At 49.2% G+C, this 15,941-nt stretch overlaps 4 non-coding genes across 4 annotated transcripts; all 4 read right to left on the bottom strand.

Annotated features, from left to right (window-relative positions):
• Positions 1-1,959: 1,959 nt before the first annotated feature.
• TRNAC-GCA (transfer RNA cysteine (anticodon GCA)) lies at positions 1,960-2,031 on the bottom strand. Its single transcript has one exon. It is a non-coding gene; the product is annotated as a tRNA-Cys (tRNA).
• Positions 2,032-6,787: 4,756 nt separating this feature from the next.
• On the bottom strand, positions 6,788-6,859 carry TRNAC-GCA (transfer RNA cysteine (anticodon GCA)). The gene has a single exon. It is a non-coding gene; the product is annotated as a tRNA-Cys (tRNA).
• Positions 6,860-10,056: 3,197 nt separating this feature from the next.
• On the bottom strand, positions 10,057-10,128 carry TRNAC-GCA (transfer RNA cysteine (anticodon GCA)). Its single transcript has one exon. It is a non-coding gene; the product is annotated as a tRNA-Cys (tRNA).
• Positions 10,129-12,277: 2,149 nt separating this feature from the next.
• Positions 12,278-12,349, bottom strand: TRNAC-GCA (transfer RNA cysteine (anticodon GCA)). Its single transcript has one exon. It is a non-coding gene; the product is annotated as a tRNA-Cys (tRNA).
• Between the last annotated feature and the right edge of the window lie 3,592 nt (positions 12,350-15,941).

The following is a 15,941-nucleotide window of genomic DNA, read 5'->3' as shown; positions in this document are numbered from 1 at the left end:
TGGTAGTTGGTGTGAAGGGCTGGAGGCAATGGTGGATTGCAGAGGAGGTTTTCTTGATATAAAAAAAAAAAAAAAAAAAAAGGCAAATAAAATCCCCCATCTTTTTATTTTCAACATCCCACATGCTTCGACAGACACAACACCACTTTTGGCAGATCCCCAACCTAGAATCCTCCATTCCAGGCAGTGGACCACCTTCCACGATGCCCCACAACTACACCTTCCTCCGCAACGCCCTCTAACCACTTACTTACCTCGACAACTGCTCTCCTTGACATCCTCCTCGCCTCAGTCCATCCAGCGACATGCTCCAGGGTCTTCAGGGACATTGCTCTCCATTCCGCTCTTCCTGACATCCACCTCGCCTCAGTCCATCCATGCACCGATATCTTCCAATCCCATGAGTGGTGGTGGTGTGGGTGGGAAGGTTCCATAGGAAGAAGGTTGTTGGTGTGGAAGTGAGTGGTCCCGGTAATTGGTGTGAAGGGCTGGTGGCAGTGGTGGTAGTTGGTGTGGAGGCAGTAGTGGTAGTTGGTGTGAAGGGCTGGAGGCAATGGTGGATTGCAGAGGAGGTTTTCTTGATATAAAAAAAAAAAAAGGCAAATAAAATCCCCCATCTTTTTATTTTCAACATCCCACATGCTTCGACAGACACAACACCACTTTTGGCAGATCCCCAACCTAGAATCCTCCATTCCAGGCAGTGGACCACCTTCCACGATGCCCCACAACTACACCTTCCTCCGCAACGCCCTCTAACCACTTACTTACCTCGACAACTGCTCTCCTTGACATCCTCCTCGCCTCAGTCCATCCAGCGACATGCTCCAGGGTCTTCAGGGACATTGCTCTCCATTCCGCTCTTCCTGACATCCACCTCGCCTCAGTCCATCCATGCACCGATATCTTCCAATCCCATGAGTGGTGGTGGTGTGGGTGGGAAGGTTCCATAGGAAGAAGGTTGTTGGTGTGGAAGTGAGTGGTCCCGGTAATTGGTGTGAAGGGCTGGTGGCAGTGGTGGTAGCTGGTGTGGAGGCAGTGGTGGTAGTTGGTGTGAAGGGCTGGAGGCAATGGTGGATAGCAGAGGAGGTTTTTTTGATATAAAAAAAAAAAAAAAAAGGCAAATAAAATCCCCCATCTTTTTATTTTCAACATCCCACATGCTTCTTGACATCGACCTCGCCTCAGTCCATCCATGCACCGATATCTTCCAATCCACCAGACATCCCAGGTTCTCACGATCCATCTCTTTTAACAGCTGCCATCTTCAGGGTCTTGACAGGATTCGAACTCACAACCTCTTCGCTCCAAGGCGTCTGCTCTAACCACTATGCCGTGGGAGCTGCTTGTCAGGCATATGCGGCGACCAAGGTCTTGGCCTGTTTTGGCACACAGAGCAACTGCACAGAGGAAAGGGGGGGGGGGGGGGGGGGACTCCAACCTAAGGTGGAGCTAGCTCTCAACTGGCTATGTCAAGATCTCTGAATGCTAAGTGGTTAGCCTTGCCACCTTACAGTGTGAAGGTGGTGGGTTCAATCTATAAATGTAACTTAGATGTAAGTTTTGTCAAACCACAAAAAGATCAAAGAGTTACATTCGTAGATCTTAAAGGGATACTCGTGTGTCAATTTTTTTTTTTTAAATTAACTGGTGCCAAAAAGTTAGACAGATTAGTAAATGACTTGTATTTAAAGCTCTTTACTCTTATCAGCTGCTTTATACTACAGAGGAAGTTGTATGGTTCTTTTCTGTCTGACCACAATGCCCCACCAAGAAAAAATTGTGCATTAGCGGGCATTTGTATTTGAACCAAGGACCTCTTGAACCTCTGCGCTCCAGGGTGGCTGCTCATCAACTGGATGAGGCGACCAAAATCTTGCAGTGCAAAGCTAGTGGGGGTCTGCTATAAACAACATATGTAGGATGTGGTTAAGCTGTAAAAAAAAGCATGCATGTGTTAGGGGGCACTCGGATTTGAACCAAGGACCTCTTGATCTGCAGTCAAATGCTCTACCACTGAGCTATACCCCCGCAACATGCAGCTCATCTGTACCTCAACATTTTTAATTTTCTGCAATAAACTACATATGTGGGATACGGTTAAGCTTGTAAAGAAAAAAAATGTGTGTTACGGGCACTCGGACCTCTTTACATGCAGTCAAATGCTCTACCACTGAGCTTCAGCCCCACAACATGTGGCTTGTTTGTACCTCAACGTTGCCTCCAGCCCTTCACACCAACTACCACCACTGCCTCCAGCCCTTCAGCCCACCACCCAGGGCCACTCACTTCCACACCAACAACCTTCTTCCTATGGCGCCTCCCCCCCACCACCACCACTACATATGTAGGATATGGTTAAGTCGTAAAGCAAAAAAATGTGTGTTAGGGGGCACTCGGATTTGAGCCAAGGACCTCTTGATCTGCAGTCAAATGCTCTACCACTGAGCTATACCCCCGCAACACATGGCTTGCCAGGGTAACCGCACAGAGGGGGGATTCGAAGCTAAGTCCGAACTAGCTCTCGGCTTGCCTGTACTATCCCAGTCAAATGTATATGAACCGGTGGGGAAAAAAATGATTTTGTCAAAACAGGCCAAGACCACAGTCATCCTTGCTAGTTTCCATGAAGCTCTCATGGTCTAGTGGTTAGAGCTGCTGCCTTGGAGCAGAGAGGTTGTGAGTTCAAGTCCTGTGAACACCCTGAAGCTCGTTTGGAGAAATTATGGCAGCATAGTGTGGAAGCGGAGGAGTGTGTGTGTGTGTGTGAAGTGGTTGATGGTCGGGCACCCATAAGGTGTTGGAGAAGGAGCTCTGGTGTGGATGGCTGTGGTAGCTGGTATGTGAGTGTGGGTGGGAAGATTCCATAGGAAGAAGGTTGTTGGTGTGGAAGTGAGTGGTCCCGGTTCCTGGGTGGTAGTTGGTGTGAAGGGCTGGTGGCAATGGTGGTAGCTGGTGTGGAGGCAGTGGTGGTAGTTGGTGTGAAGGGCTGGAGGCAATGGTGGATTGCAGAGGAGGTTTTCGTGATATAAAAAAAAGGCAAATAAAATCCCCCATCTTTTTATTTTCAACATCCCACATGCTTCGACAGACACAACACCACTTTTGGCAGATCCCCAACCTAGAATCCTCCATTCCAGGCAGTGGACCACCTTCCACGATGCCCCACAACTACACCTTCCTCCGCAACGCCCCACAACATGTGGCTTGTTTGTACCTCAACGTTGCCTCCAGCCCTTCACACCAACTACCACCACTGCCTCCAGCCCTTCAGCCCACCACCCAGGGCCACTCACTTCCACACCAACAACCTTCTTCCTATGGCGCCTCCCCCCCACCACCACCACTACATATGTAGGATATGGTTAAGTCGTAAAGCAAAAAAATGTGTGTTAGGGGGCACTCGGATTTGAGCCAAGGACCTCTTGATCTGCAGTCAAATGCTCTACCACTGAGCTATACCCCCGCAACACATGGCTTGCCAGGGTAACCGCACAGAGGGGGGATTCGAAGCTAAGTCCGAACTAGCTCTCGGCTTGCCTGTACTATCCCAGTCAAATGTATATGAACCAGTGGGGAAAAAAATGATTTTGTCAAAACAGGCCAAGACCACAGTCATCCTTGCTAGTTTCCATGAAGCTCTCATGGTCTAGTGGTTAGAGCTGCTGCCTTGGAGCAGAGAGGTTGTGAGTTCAAGTCCTGTGAACACCCTGAAGCTCGTTTGGAGAAATTGTGGCAGCAGAGTGTGGAAGCGGAGGAGTGTGTGTGTGTGTGTGTGTGTGTGTGTGTGTGTGTGTGTGAAGTGTGTGTGGTTGATGGTCGGGCACCCATAAGGTGTTGGAGAAGGAGCTCTGGTGTGGATGGCTGTGGTAGCTGGTATGTGAGTGTGGGTGGGAAGATTCCATAGGAAGAAGGTTGTTGGTGTGTAAGTGAGTGGTCCCGGTTCCTGGGTGGTAGTTGGTGTGAAGGGCTGGTGGCAATGGTGGTAGCTGGTGTGGAGGCAGTGGTGGTAGTTGGTGTGAATGGTGGATTGCAGAGGAGGTTTTCGTGATATAAAAAAAAAAAAAAAAAAAGGCAAATAAAATCCCCCATCTTTTTATTTTCAACATCCCACATGCTTCGACAGACACAACACCACTTTTGGCAGATCCCCAACCTAGAATCCTCCATTCCAGGCAGTGGACCACCTTCCACGATGCCCCACAACTACACCTTCCTCCGCAACACCCTCTAACCACTTACTTACCTCGACAACTGCTCTCCTTGACATCCTCCTCGCCTCAGTCCATCCAGCGACATGCTCCAGGGTCTTCAGGGACATTGCTCTCCATTCCGCTCTTCCTGACATCCACCTCGCCTCAGTCCATCCATGCACCGATATCTTCCAATCCCATGAGTGGTGGTGGTGTGGGTGGGAAGGTTCCATAGGAAGAAGGTTGTTGGTGTGGAAGTGAGTGGTCCCGGTAATTGGTGTGAAGGGCTGGTGGCAGTGGTGGTAGTTGGTGTGGAGGCAGTAGTGGTAGTTGGTGTGAAGGGCTGGAGGCAATGGTGGATTGCAGAGGAGGTTTTCTTGATATAAAAAAAAAAAAAAAAAAAAAGGCAAATAAAATCCCCCATCTTTTTATTTTCAACATCCCACATGCTTCGACAGACACAACACCACTTTTGGCAGATCCCCAACCTAGAATCCTCCATTCCAGGCAGTGGACCACCTTCCACGATGCCCCACAACTACACCTTCCTCCGCAACGCCCTCTAACCACTTACTTACCTCGACAACTGCTCTCCTTGACATCCTCCTCGCCTCAGTCCATCCAGCGACATGCTCCAGGGTCTTCAGGGACATTGCTCTCCATTCCGCTCTTCCTGACATCCACCTCGCCTCAGTCCATCCATGCACCGATATCTTCCAATCCCATGAGTGGTGGTGGTGTGGGTGGGAAGGTTCCATAGGAAGAAGGTTGTTGGTGTGGAAGTGAGTGGTCCCGGTAATTGGTGTGAAGGGCTGGTGGCAGTGGTGGTAGTTGGTGTGGAGGCAGTAGTGGTAGTTGGTGTGAAGGGCTGGAGGCAATGGTGGATTGCAGAGGAGGTTTTCTTGATATAAAAAAAAAAAAAGGCAAATAAAATCCCCCATCTTTTTATTTTCAACATCCCACATGCTTCGACAGACACAACACCACTTTTGGCAGATCCCCAACCTAGAATCCTCCATTCCAGGCAGTGGACCACCTTCCACGATGCCCCACAACTACACCTTCCTCCGCAACGCCCTCTAACCACTTACTTACCTCGACAACTGCTCTCCTTGACATCCTCCTCGCCTCAGTCCATCCAGCGACATGCTCCAGGGTCTTCAGGGACATTGCTCTCCATTCCGCTCTTCCTGACATCCACCTCGCCTCAGTCCATCCATGCACCGATATCTTCCAATCCCATGAGTGGTGGTGGTGTGGGTGGGAAGGTTCCATAGGAAGAAGGTTGTTGGTGTGGAAGTGAGTGGTCCCGGTAATTGGTGTGAAGGGCTGGTGGCAGTGGTGGTAGTTGGTGTGGAGGCAGTAGTGGTAGTTGGTGTGAAGGGTTGGAGGCAATGGTGGATTGCAGAGGAGGTTTTCTTGATAAAAAAAAAAAAACAAAACAAAAAAAAGGCAAATAAAATCCCCCATCTTTTTATTTTCAACATCCCACATGCTTCGACAGACACAACACCACTTTTGGCAGATCCCCAACCTAGACTCCTCCATTCCAGGCAGTGGACCACCTTCCACGATGCCCCACAACTACACCTTCCTCCGCAACGCCCTCTAACCACTCACCTCGACAACTGCTCTCCTTGACGTCCTCCTCACCTCAGTCCACCTTCCACGATGCCCCACAACTACACCTTCCTCCAACCACTTACCTCGACAACTGCTCTCCTTGACATCCTCCTCGCCTCAGTCCACCTTCCACAATGCCCCACAACTACACCTTCCTCCAACCACTTACCTCGACAACTGCTCTCCTTGACATCCACCTCGCCTCAGTCCATCCATGCACCGATATCTTCCAATCCACCAGACATCCCAGGTTCTCACGATCCATCTCTTTTAACAGCTGCCATCTTCAGGGTCTTGACAGGATTCGAACTCACAACCTCTTCGCTCCAAGGTGGCTGCTCTAACCACTATGCCGTGGGAGCTGCTTGTCTGGCATATGCTGCGACCAAGGTCTTGGCCTGTTTTGGCACACAGAGCAACTGCACAGAGGAAAGGGGGGGGGGGGACTCCAACCTAAGGTGGAGCTAGCTCTCAACTGGCTATGTCAAGATCTCTGAATGCTAAGTGGTTAGCCTTGCCACCTTACAGTGTGAAGGTGGTGGGTTCAATCTATAAATGTAACTTAGATGTAAGTTTTGTCAAACCACAAAAAGATCAAAGAGTTACATTCGTAGATCTTAAAGGGATACTCGTGTGTCAATTTTTTTTTTTTAAATTAACTGGTGCCAAAAAGTTAGACAGATTAGTAAATGACTTGTATTTAAAGCTCTTTACTCTTATCAGCTGCTTTATACTACAGAGGAAGTTGTATGGTTCTTTTCTGTCTGACCACAATGCCCCACCAAGAAAAAATTGTGCATTAGCGGGCATTTGTATTTGAACCAAGGACCTCTTGAACCTCTGCGCTCCAGGGTGGCTGCTCATCAACTGGATGAGGCGACCAAAATCTTGCAGTGTAAAGCTAGTGGGGGTCTGCTATAAACAACATATGTAGGATGTGGTTAAGCTGTAAAAAAAAGCATGCATGTGTTAGGGGGCACTCGGATTTGAACCAAGGACCTCTTGATCTGCAGTCAAATGCTCTACCACTGAGCTATACCCCCGCAACATGCAGCTCATCTGTACCTCAACATTTTTAATTTTCTGCAATAAACTACATATGTGGGATACGGTTAAGCTTGTAAAGAAAAAAAATGTGTGTTACGGGCACTCGGACCTCTTTACATGCAGTCAAATGCTCTACCACTGAGCTTCAGCCCCACAACATGTGGCTTGTTTGTACCTCAACGTTGCCTCCAGCCCTTCACACCAACTACCACCACTGCCTCCAGCCCTTCAGCCCACCACCCAGGGCCACTCACTTCCACACCAACAACCTTCTTCCTATGGCGCCTCCCCCCCACCACCACCACTACATATGTAGGATATGGTTAAGTCGTAAAGCAAAAAAATGTGTGTTAGGGGGCACTCGGATTTGAGCCAAGGACCTCTTGATCTGCAGTCAAATGCTCTACCACTGAGCTATACCCCCGCAACACATGGCTTGCCAGGGTAACCGCACAGAGGGGGGATTCGAAGCTAAGTCCGAACTAGCTCTCGGCTTGCCTGTACTATCCCAGTCAAATGTATATGAACCGGTGGGGAAAAAAATGATTTTGTCAAAACAGGCCAAGACCACAGTCATCCTTGCTAGTTTCCATGAAGCTCTCATGGTCTAGTGGTTAGAGCTGCTGCCTTGGAGCAGAGAGGTTGTGAGTTCAAGTCCTGTGAACACCCTGAAGCTCGTTTGGAGAAATTGTGGCAGCATAGTGTGGAAGCGGAGGAGTGTGTGTGTGTGTGTGAAGTGGTTGATGGTCGGGCACCCATAAGGTGTTGGAGAAGGAGCTCTGGTGTGGATGGCTGTGGTAGCTGGTATGTGAGTGTGGGTGGGAAGATTCCATAGGAAGAAGGTTGTTGGTGTGGAAGTGAGTGGTCCCGGTTCCTGGGTGGTAGTTGGTGTGAAGGGCTGGTGGCAATGGTAGTAGCTGGTGTGGAGGCAGTGGTGGTAGTTGGTGTGAAGGGCTGGAGGCAATGGTGGATTGCAGAGGAGGTTTTCGTGATATAAAAAAAAGGCAAATAAAATCCCCCATCTTTTTATTTTCAACATCCCACATGCTTCGACAGACACAACACCACTTTTGGCAGATCCCCAACCTAGAATCCTCCATTCCAGGCAGTGGACCACCTTCCACGATGCCCCACAACTACACCTTCCTCCGCAACGCCCTCTAACCACTTACTTACCTCGACAACTGCTCTCCTTGACATCCTCCTCGCCTCAGTCCATCCAGCGACATGCTCCAGGGTCTTCAGGGACATTGCTCTCCATTCCGCTCTTCCTGACATCCACCTCGCCTCAGTCCATCCATGCACCGATATCTTCCAATCCCATGAGTGGTGGTGGTGTGGGTGGGAAGGTTCCATAGGAAGAAGGTTGTTGGTGTGGAAGTGAGTGGTCCCGGTAATTGGTGTGAAGGGCTGGTGGCAGTGGTGGTAGTTGGTGTGGAGGCAGTAGTGGTAGTTGGTGTGAAGGGCTGGAGGCAATGGTGGATTGCAGAGGAGGTTTTCTTGATATAAAAAAAAAAAAAAGGCAAATAAAATCCCCCATCTTTTTATTTTCAACATCCCACATGCTTCGACAGACACAACACCACTTTTGGCAGATCCCCAACCTAGAATCCTCCATTCCAGGCAGTGGACCACCTTCCACGATGCCCCACAACTACACCTTCCTCCGCAACGCCCTCTAACCACTTACTTACCTCGACAACTGCTCTCCTTGACATCCTCCTCGCCTCAGTCCATCCAGCGACATGCTCCAGGGTCTTCAGGGACATTGCTCTCCATTCCGCTCTTCCTGACATCCACCTCGCCTCAGTCCATCCATGCACCGATATCTTCCAATCCCATGAGTGGTGGTGGTGTGGGTGGGAAGGTTCCATAGGAAGAAGGTTGTTGGTGTGGAAGTGAGTGGTCCCGGTAATTGGTGTGAAGGGCTGGTGGCAGTGGTGGTAGTTGGTGTGGAGGCAGTAGTGGTAGTTGGTGTGAAGGGTTGGAGGCAATGGTGGATTGCAGAGGAGGTTTTCTTGATAAAAAAAAAAAAACAAAACAAAAAAAAGGCAAATAAAATCCCCCATCTTTTTATTTTCAACATCCCACATGCTTCGACAGACACAACACCACTTTTGGCAGATCCCCAACCTAGACTCCTCCATTCCAGGCAGTGGACCACCTTCCACGATGCCCCACAACTACACCTTCCTCCGCAACGCCCTCTAACCACTCACCTCGACAACTGCTCTCCTTGACGTCCTCCTCACCTCAGTCCACCTTCCACGATGCCCCACAACTACACCTTCCTCCAACCACTTACCTCGACAACTGCTCTCCTTGACATCCTCCTCGCCTCAGTCCACCTTCCACAATGCCCCACAACTACACCTTCCTCCAACCACTTACCTCGACAACTGCTCTCCTTGACATCCACCTCGCCTCAGTCCATCCATGCACCGATATCTTCCAATCCACCAGACATCCCAGGTTCTCACGATCCATCTCTTTTAACAGCTGCCATCTTCAGGGTCTTGACAGGATTCGAACTCACAACCTCTTCGCTCCAAGGTGGCTGCTCTAACCACTATGCCGTGGGAGCTGCTTGTCTGGCATATGCGGCGACCAAGGTCTTGGCCTGTTTTGGCACACAGAGCAACTGCACAGAGGAAAGGGGGGGGGGGGACTCCAACCTAAGGTGGAGCTAGCTCTCAACTGGCTATGTCAAGATCTCTGAATGCTAAGTGGTTAGCCTTGCCACCTTACAGTGTGAAGGTGGTGGGTTCAATCTATAAATGTAACTTAGATGTAAGTTTTGTCAAACCACAAAAAGATCAAAGAGTTACATTCGTAGATCTTAAAGGGATACTCGTGTGTCAATTTTTTTTTTTTAAATTAACTGGTGCCAAAAAGTTAGACAGATTAGTAAATGACTTGTATTTAAAGCTCTTTACTCTTATCAGCTGCTTTATACTACAGAGGAAGTTGTATGGTTCTTTTCTGTCTGACCACAATGCCCCACCAAGAAAAAATTGTGCATTAGCGGGCATTTGTATTTGAACCAAGGACCTCTTGAACCTCTGCGCTCCAGGGTGGCTGCTCATCAACTGGATGAGGCGACCAAAATCTTGCAGTGTAAAGCTAGTGGGGGTCTGCTATAAACAACATATGTAGGATGTGGTTAAGCTGTAAAAAAAAGCATGCATGTGTTAGGGGGCACTCGGATTTGAACCAAGGACCTCTTGATCTGCAGTCAAATGCTCTACCACTGAGCTATACCCCCGCAACATGCAGCTCATCTGTACCTCAACATTTTTAATTTTCTGCAATAAACTACATATGTGGGATACGGTTAAGCTTGTAAAGAAAAAAAATGTGTGTTACGGGCACTCGGACCTCTTTACATGCAGTCAAATGCTCTACCACTGAGCTTCAGCCCCACAACATGTGGCTTGTTTGTACCTCAACGTTGCCTCCAGCCCTTCACACCAACTACCACCACTGCCTCCAGCCCTTCAGCCCACCACCCAGGGCCACTCACTTCCACACCAACAACCTTCTTCCTATGGCGCCTCCCCCCCACCACCACCACTACATATGTAGGATATGGTTAAGTCGTAAAGCAAAAAAATGTGTGTTAGGGGGCACTCGGATTTGAGCCAAGGACCTCTTGATCTGCAGTCAAATGCTCTACCACTGAGCTATACCCCCGCAACACATGGCTTGCCAGGGTAACCGCACAGAGGGGGGATTCGAAGCTAAGTCCGAACTAGCTCTCGGCTTGCCTGTACTATCCCAGTCAAATGTATATGAACCGGTGGGGAAAAAAATGATTTTGTCAAAACAGGCCAAGACCACAGTCATCCTTGCTAGTTTCCATGAAGCTCTCATGGTCTAGTGGTTAGAGCTGCTGCCTTGGAGCAGAGAGGTTGTGAGTTCAAGTCCTGTGAACACCCTGAAGCTCGTTTGGAGAAATTGTGGCAGCATAGTGTGGAAGCGGAGGAGTGTGTGTGTGTGTGTGAAGTGGTTGATGGTCGGGCACCCATAAGGTGTTGGAGAAGGAGCTCTGGTGTGGATGGCTGTGGTAGCTGGTATGTGAGTGTGGGTGGGAAGATTCCATAGGAAGAAGGTTGTTGGTGTGGAAGTGAGTGGTCCCGGTTCCTGGGTGGTAGTTGGTGTGAAGGGCTGGTGGCAATGGTGGTAGCTGGTGTGGAGGCAGTGGTGGTAGTTGGTGTGAAGGGCTGGAGGCAATGGTGGATTGCAGAGGAGGTTTTCGTGATATAAAAAAAAGGCAAATAAAATCCCCCATCTTTTTATTTTCAACATCCCACATGCTTCGACAGACACAACACCACTTTTGGCAGATCCCCAACCTAGAATCCTCCATTCCAGGCAGTGGACCACCTTCCACGATGCCCCACAACTACACCTTCCTCCGCAACGCCCTCTAACCACTCACCTCGACAACTGCTCTCCTTGACGTCCTCCTCGCCTCAGTCCACCTTCCACGATGCCCCACAACTACACCTTCCTCCAACCACTTACCTCGACAACTGCTCTCCTTGACATCCTCCTCGCCTCAGTCCACCTTCCACAATGCCCCACAACTACACCTTCCTCCAACCACTTACCTCGACAACTGCTCTCCTTGACATCCACCTCGCCTCAGTCCATCCATGCACCGATATCTTCCAATCCACCAGACATCCCAGGTTCTCACGATCCATCTCTTTTAACAGCTGCCATCTTCAGGGTCTTGACAGGATTCGAACTCACAACCTCTTCGCTCCAAGGCGGCTGCTCTAACCACTATGCCGTGGGAGCTGCTTGTCAGGCATATGCGGCGACCAAGGTCTTGGCCTGTTTTGGCACACAGAGCAACTGCACAGAGGAAAGGGGGGGGGGGACTCCAACCTAAGGTGGAGCTAGCTCTCAACTGGCTATGTCAAGATCTCTGAATGCTAAGTGGTTAGCCTTGCCACCTTACAGTGTGAAGGTGGTGGGTTCAATCTATAAATGTAACTTAGATGTAAGTTTTGTCAAACCACAAAAAGATCAAAGAGTTACATTCGTAGATCTTAAAGGGATACTCGTGTGTCAATTTTTTTTTTTTAAATTAACTGGTGCCAAAAAGTTAGACAGATTAGTAAATGACTTGTATTTAAAGCTCTTTACTCTTATCAGCTGCTTTATACTACAGAGGAAGTTGTATGGTTCTTTTCTGTCTGACCACAATGCCCCACCAAGAAAAAATTGTGCATTAGCGGGCATTTGTATTTGAACCAAGGACCTCTTGAACCTCTGCGCTCCAGGGTGGCTGCTCATCAACTGGATGAGGCGACCAAAATCTTGCAGTGCAAAGCTAGTGGGGGTCTGCTATAAACAACATATGTAGGATGTGGTTAAGCTGTAAAAAAAAGCATGCATGTGTTAGGGGGCACTCGGATTTGAACCAAGGACCTCTTGATCTGCAGTCAAATGCTCTACCACTGAGCTATACCCCCGCAACATGCAGCTCATCTGTACCTCAACATTTTTAATTTTCTGCAATAAACTACATATGTGGGATACGGTTAAGCTTGTAAAGAAAAAAAATGTGTGTTACGGGCACTCGGACCTCTTTACATGCAGTCAAATGCTCTACCACTGAGCTTCAGCCCCACAACATGTGGCTTGTTTGTACCTCAACGTTGCCTCCAGCCCTTCACACCAACTACCACCACTGCCTCCAGCCCTTCAGCCCACCACCCAGGGCCACTCACTTCCACACCAACAACCTTCTTCCTATGGCGCCTCCCCCCCACCACCACCACTACATATGTAGGATATGGTTAAGTCGTAAAGCAAAAAAATGTGTGTTAGGGGGCACTCGGATTTGAGCCAAGGACCTCTTGATCTGCAGTCAAATGCTCTACCACTGAGCTATACCCCCGCAACACATGGCTTGCCAGGGTAACCGCACAGAGGGGGGATTCGAAGCTAAGTCCGAACTAGCTCTCGGCTTGCCTGTACTATCCCAGTCAAATGTATATGAACCAGTGGGGAAAAAAATGATTTTGTCAAAACAGGCCAAGACCACAGTCATCCTTGCTAGTTTCAATGAAGCTCTCATGGTCTAGTGGTTAGAGCTGCTGCCTTGGAGCAGAGAGGTTGTGAGTTCAAGTCCTGTGAACACCCTGAAGCTCGTTTGGAGAAATTGTGGCAGCAGAGTGTGGAAGCGGAGGAGTGTGTGTGTGTGTGTGTGTGTGTGTGTGTGTGTGTGTGTGTGTGTGTGTGTGTGAAGTGTGTGTGGTTGATGGTCAGGCACCCATAAGGTGTTGGAGAAGGAGCTCTGGTGTGGATGGCTGTGGTAGCTGGTATGTGAGTGTGGGTGGGAAGATTCCATAGGAAGAAGGTTGTTGGTGTGTAAGTGAGTGGTCCCGGTTCCTGGGTGGTAGTTGGTGTGAAGGGCTGGTGGCAATGGTGGTAGCTGGTGTGGAGGCAGTGGTGGTAGTTGGTGTGAATGGTGGATTGCAGAGGAGGTTTTCGTGATATAAAAAAAAAAAAAAAAAAAGGCAAATAAAATCCCCCATCTTTTTATTTTCAACATCCCACATGCTTCGACAGACACAACACCACTTTTGGCAGATCCCCAACCTAGAATCCTCCATTCCAGGCAGTGGACCACCTTCCACGATGCCCCACAACTACACCTTCCTCCGCAACACCCTCTAACCACTTACTTACCTCGACAACTGCTCTCCTTGACATCCTCCTCGCCTCAGTCCATCCAGCGACATGCTCCAGGGTCTTCAGGGACATTGCTCTCCATTCCGCTCTTCCTGACATCCACCTCGCCTCAGTCCATCCATGCACCGATATCTTCCAATCCCATGAGTGGTGGTGGTGTGGGTGGGAAGGTTCCATAGGAAGAAGGTTGTTGGTGTGGAAGTGAGTGGTCCCGGTAATTGGTGTGAAGGGCTGGTGGCAGTGGTGGTAGTTGGTGTGGAGGCAGTAGTGGTAGTTGGTGTGAAGGGCTGGAGGCAATGGTGGATTGCAGAGGAGGTTTTCTTGATATAAAAAAAAAAAAAAAAAAAAAGGCAAATAAAATCCCCCATCTTTTTATTTTCAACATCCCACATGCTTCGACAGACACAACACCACTTTTGGCAGATCCCCAACCTAGAATCCTCCATTCCAGGCAGTGGACCACCTTCCACGATGCCCCACAACTACACCTTCCTCCGCAACGCCCTCTAACCACTTACTTACCTCGACAACTGCTCTCCTTGACATCCTCCTCGCCTCAGTCCATCCAGCGACATGCTCCAGGGTCTTCAGGGACATTGCTCTCCATTCCGCTCTTCCTGACATCCACCTCGCCTCAGTCCATCCATGCACCGATATCTTCCAATCCCATGAGTGGTGGTGGTGTGGGTGGGAAGGTTCCATAGGAAGAAGGTTGTTGGTGTGGAAGTGAGTGGTCCCGGTAATTGGTGTGAAGGGCTGGTGGCAGTGGTGGTAGTTGGTGTGGAGGCAGTAGTGGTAGTTGGTGTGAAGGGCTGGAGGCAATGGTGGATTGCAGAGGAGGTTTTCTTGATATAAAAAAAAAAAAAAAAAAAAGGCAAATAAAATCCCCCATCTTTTTATTTTCAACATCCCACATGCTTCGACAGACACAACACCACTTTTGGCAGATCCCCAACCTAGAATCCTCCATTCCAGGCAGTGGACCACCTTCCACGATGCCCCACAACTACACCTTCCTCCGCAACGCCCTCTAACCACTTACTTACCTCGACAACTGCTCTCCTTGACATCCTCCTCGCCTCAGTCCATCCAGCGACATGCTCCAGGGTCTTCAGGGACATTGCTCTCCATTCCGCTCTTCCTGACATCCACCTCGCCTCAGTCCATCCATGCACCGATATCTTCCAATCCCATGAGTGGTGGTGGTGTGGGTGGGAAGGTTCCATAGGAAGAAGGTTGTTGGTGTGGAAGTGAGTGGTCCCGGTAATTGGTGTGAAGGGCTGGTGGCAGTGGTGGTAGTTGGTGTGGAGGCAGTAGTGGTAGTTGGTGTGAAGGGTTGGAGGCAATGGTGGATTGCAGAGGAGGTTTTCTTGATAAAAAAAAAAAAAAACAAAACAAAAAAAAGGCAAATAAAATCCCCCATCTTTTTATTTTCAACATCCCACATGCTTCGACAGACACAACACCACTTTTGGCAGATCCCCAACCTAGACTCCTCCATTCCAGGCAGTGGACCACCTTCCACGATGCCCCACAACTACACCTTCCTCCGCAACGCCCTCTAACCACTCACCTCGACAACTGCTCTCCTTGACGTCCTCCTCACCTCAGTCCACCTTCCACAATGCCCCACAACTACACCTTCCTCCAACCACTTACCTCGACAACTGCTCTCCTTGACATCCACCTCGCCTCAGTCCATCCATGCACCGATATCTTCCAATCCACCAGACATCCCAGGTTCTCACGATCCATCTCTTTTAACAGCTGCCATCTTCAGGGTCTTGACAGGATTCGAACTCACAACCTCTTCGCTCCAAGGTGGCTGCTCTAACCACTATGCCGTGGGAGCTGCTTGTCTGGCATATGCGGCGACCAAGGTCTTGGCCTGTTTTGGCACACAGAGCAACTGCACAGAGGAAAGGGGGGGGGGGGGGGACTCCAACCTAAGGTGGAGCTAGCTCTCAACTGGCTATGTCAAGATCTCTGAATGCTAAGTGGTTAGCCTTGCCACCTTACAGTGTGAAGGTGGTGGGTTCAATCTATAAATGTAACTTAGATGTAAGTTTTGTCAAACCACAAAAAGATCAAAGAGTTACATTCGTAGATCTTAAAGGGATACTCGTGTGTCAATTTTTTTTTTTTAAATTAACTGGTGCCAAAAAGTTAGACAGATTAGTAAATGACTTGTATTTAAAGCTCTTTACTCTTATCAGCTGCTTTATACTACAGAGGAAGTTGTATGGTTCTTTTCTGTCTGACCACAATGCCCCACCAAGAAAAAATTGTGCATTAGCGGGCATTTGTATTTGAACCAAGGACCTCTTGAACCTCTGCGCTCCAGGGTGGCTGCTCATCAACTGGATG

Source organism: Hyla sarda, chromosome 2 (assembly GCF_029499605.1).
Source record: "Hyla sarda isolate aHylSar1 chromosome 2, aHylSar1.hap1, whole genome shotgun sequence".
NCBI classification, from domain to species: Eukaryota; Metazoa; Chordata; class Amphibia; order Anura; family Hylidae; genus Hyla; species Hyla sarda.
This window is presented reverse-complemented; position numbering and strand designations above follow the sequence as displayed.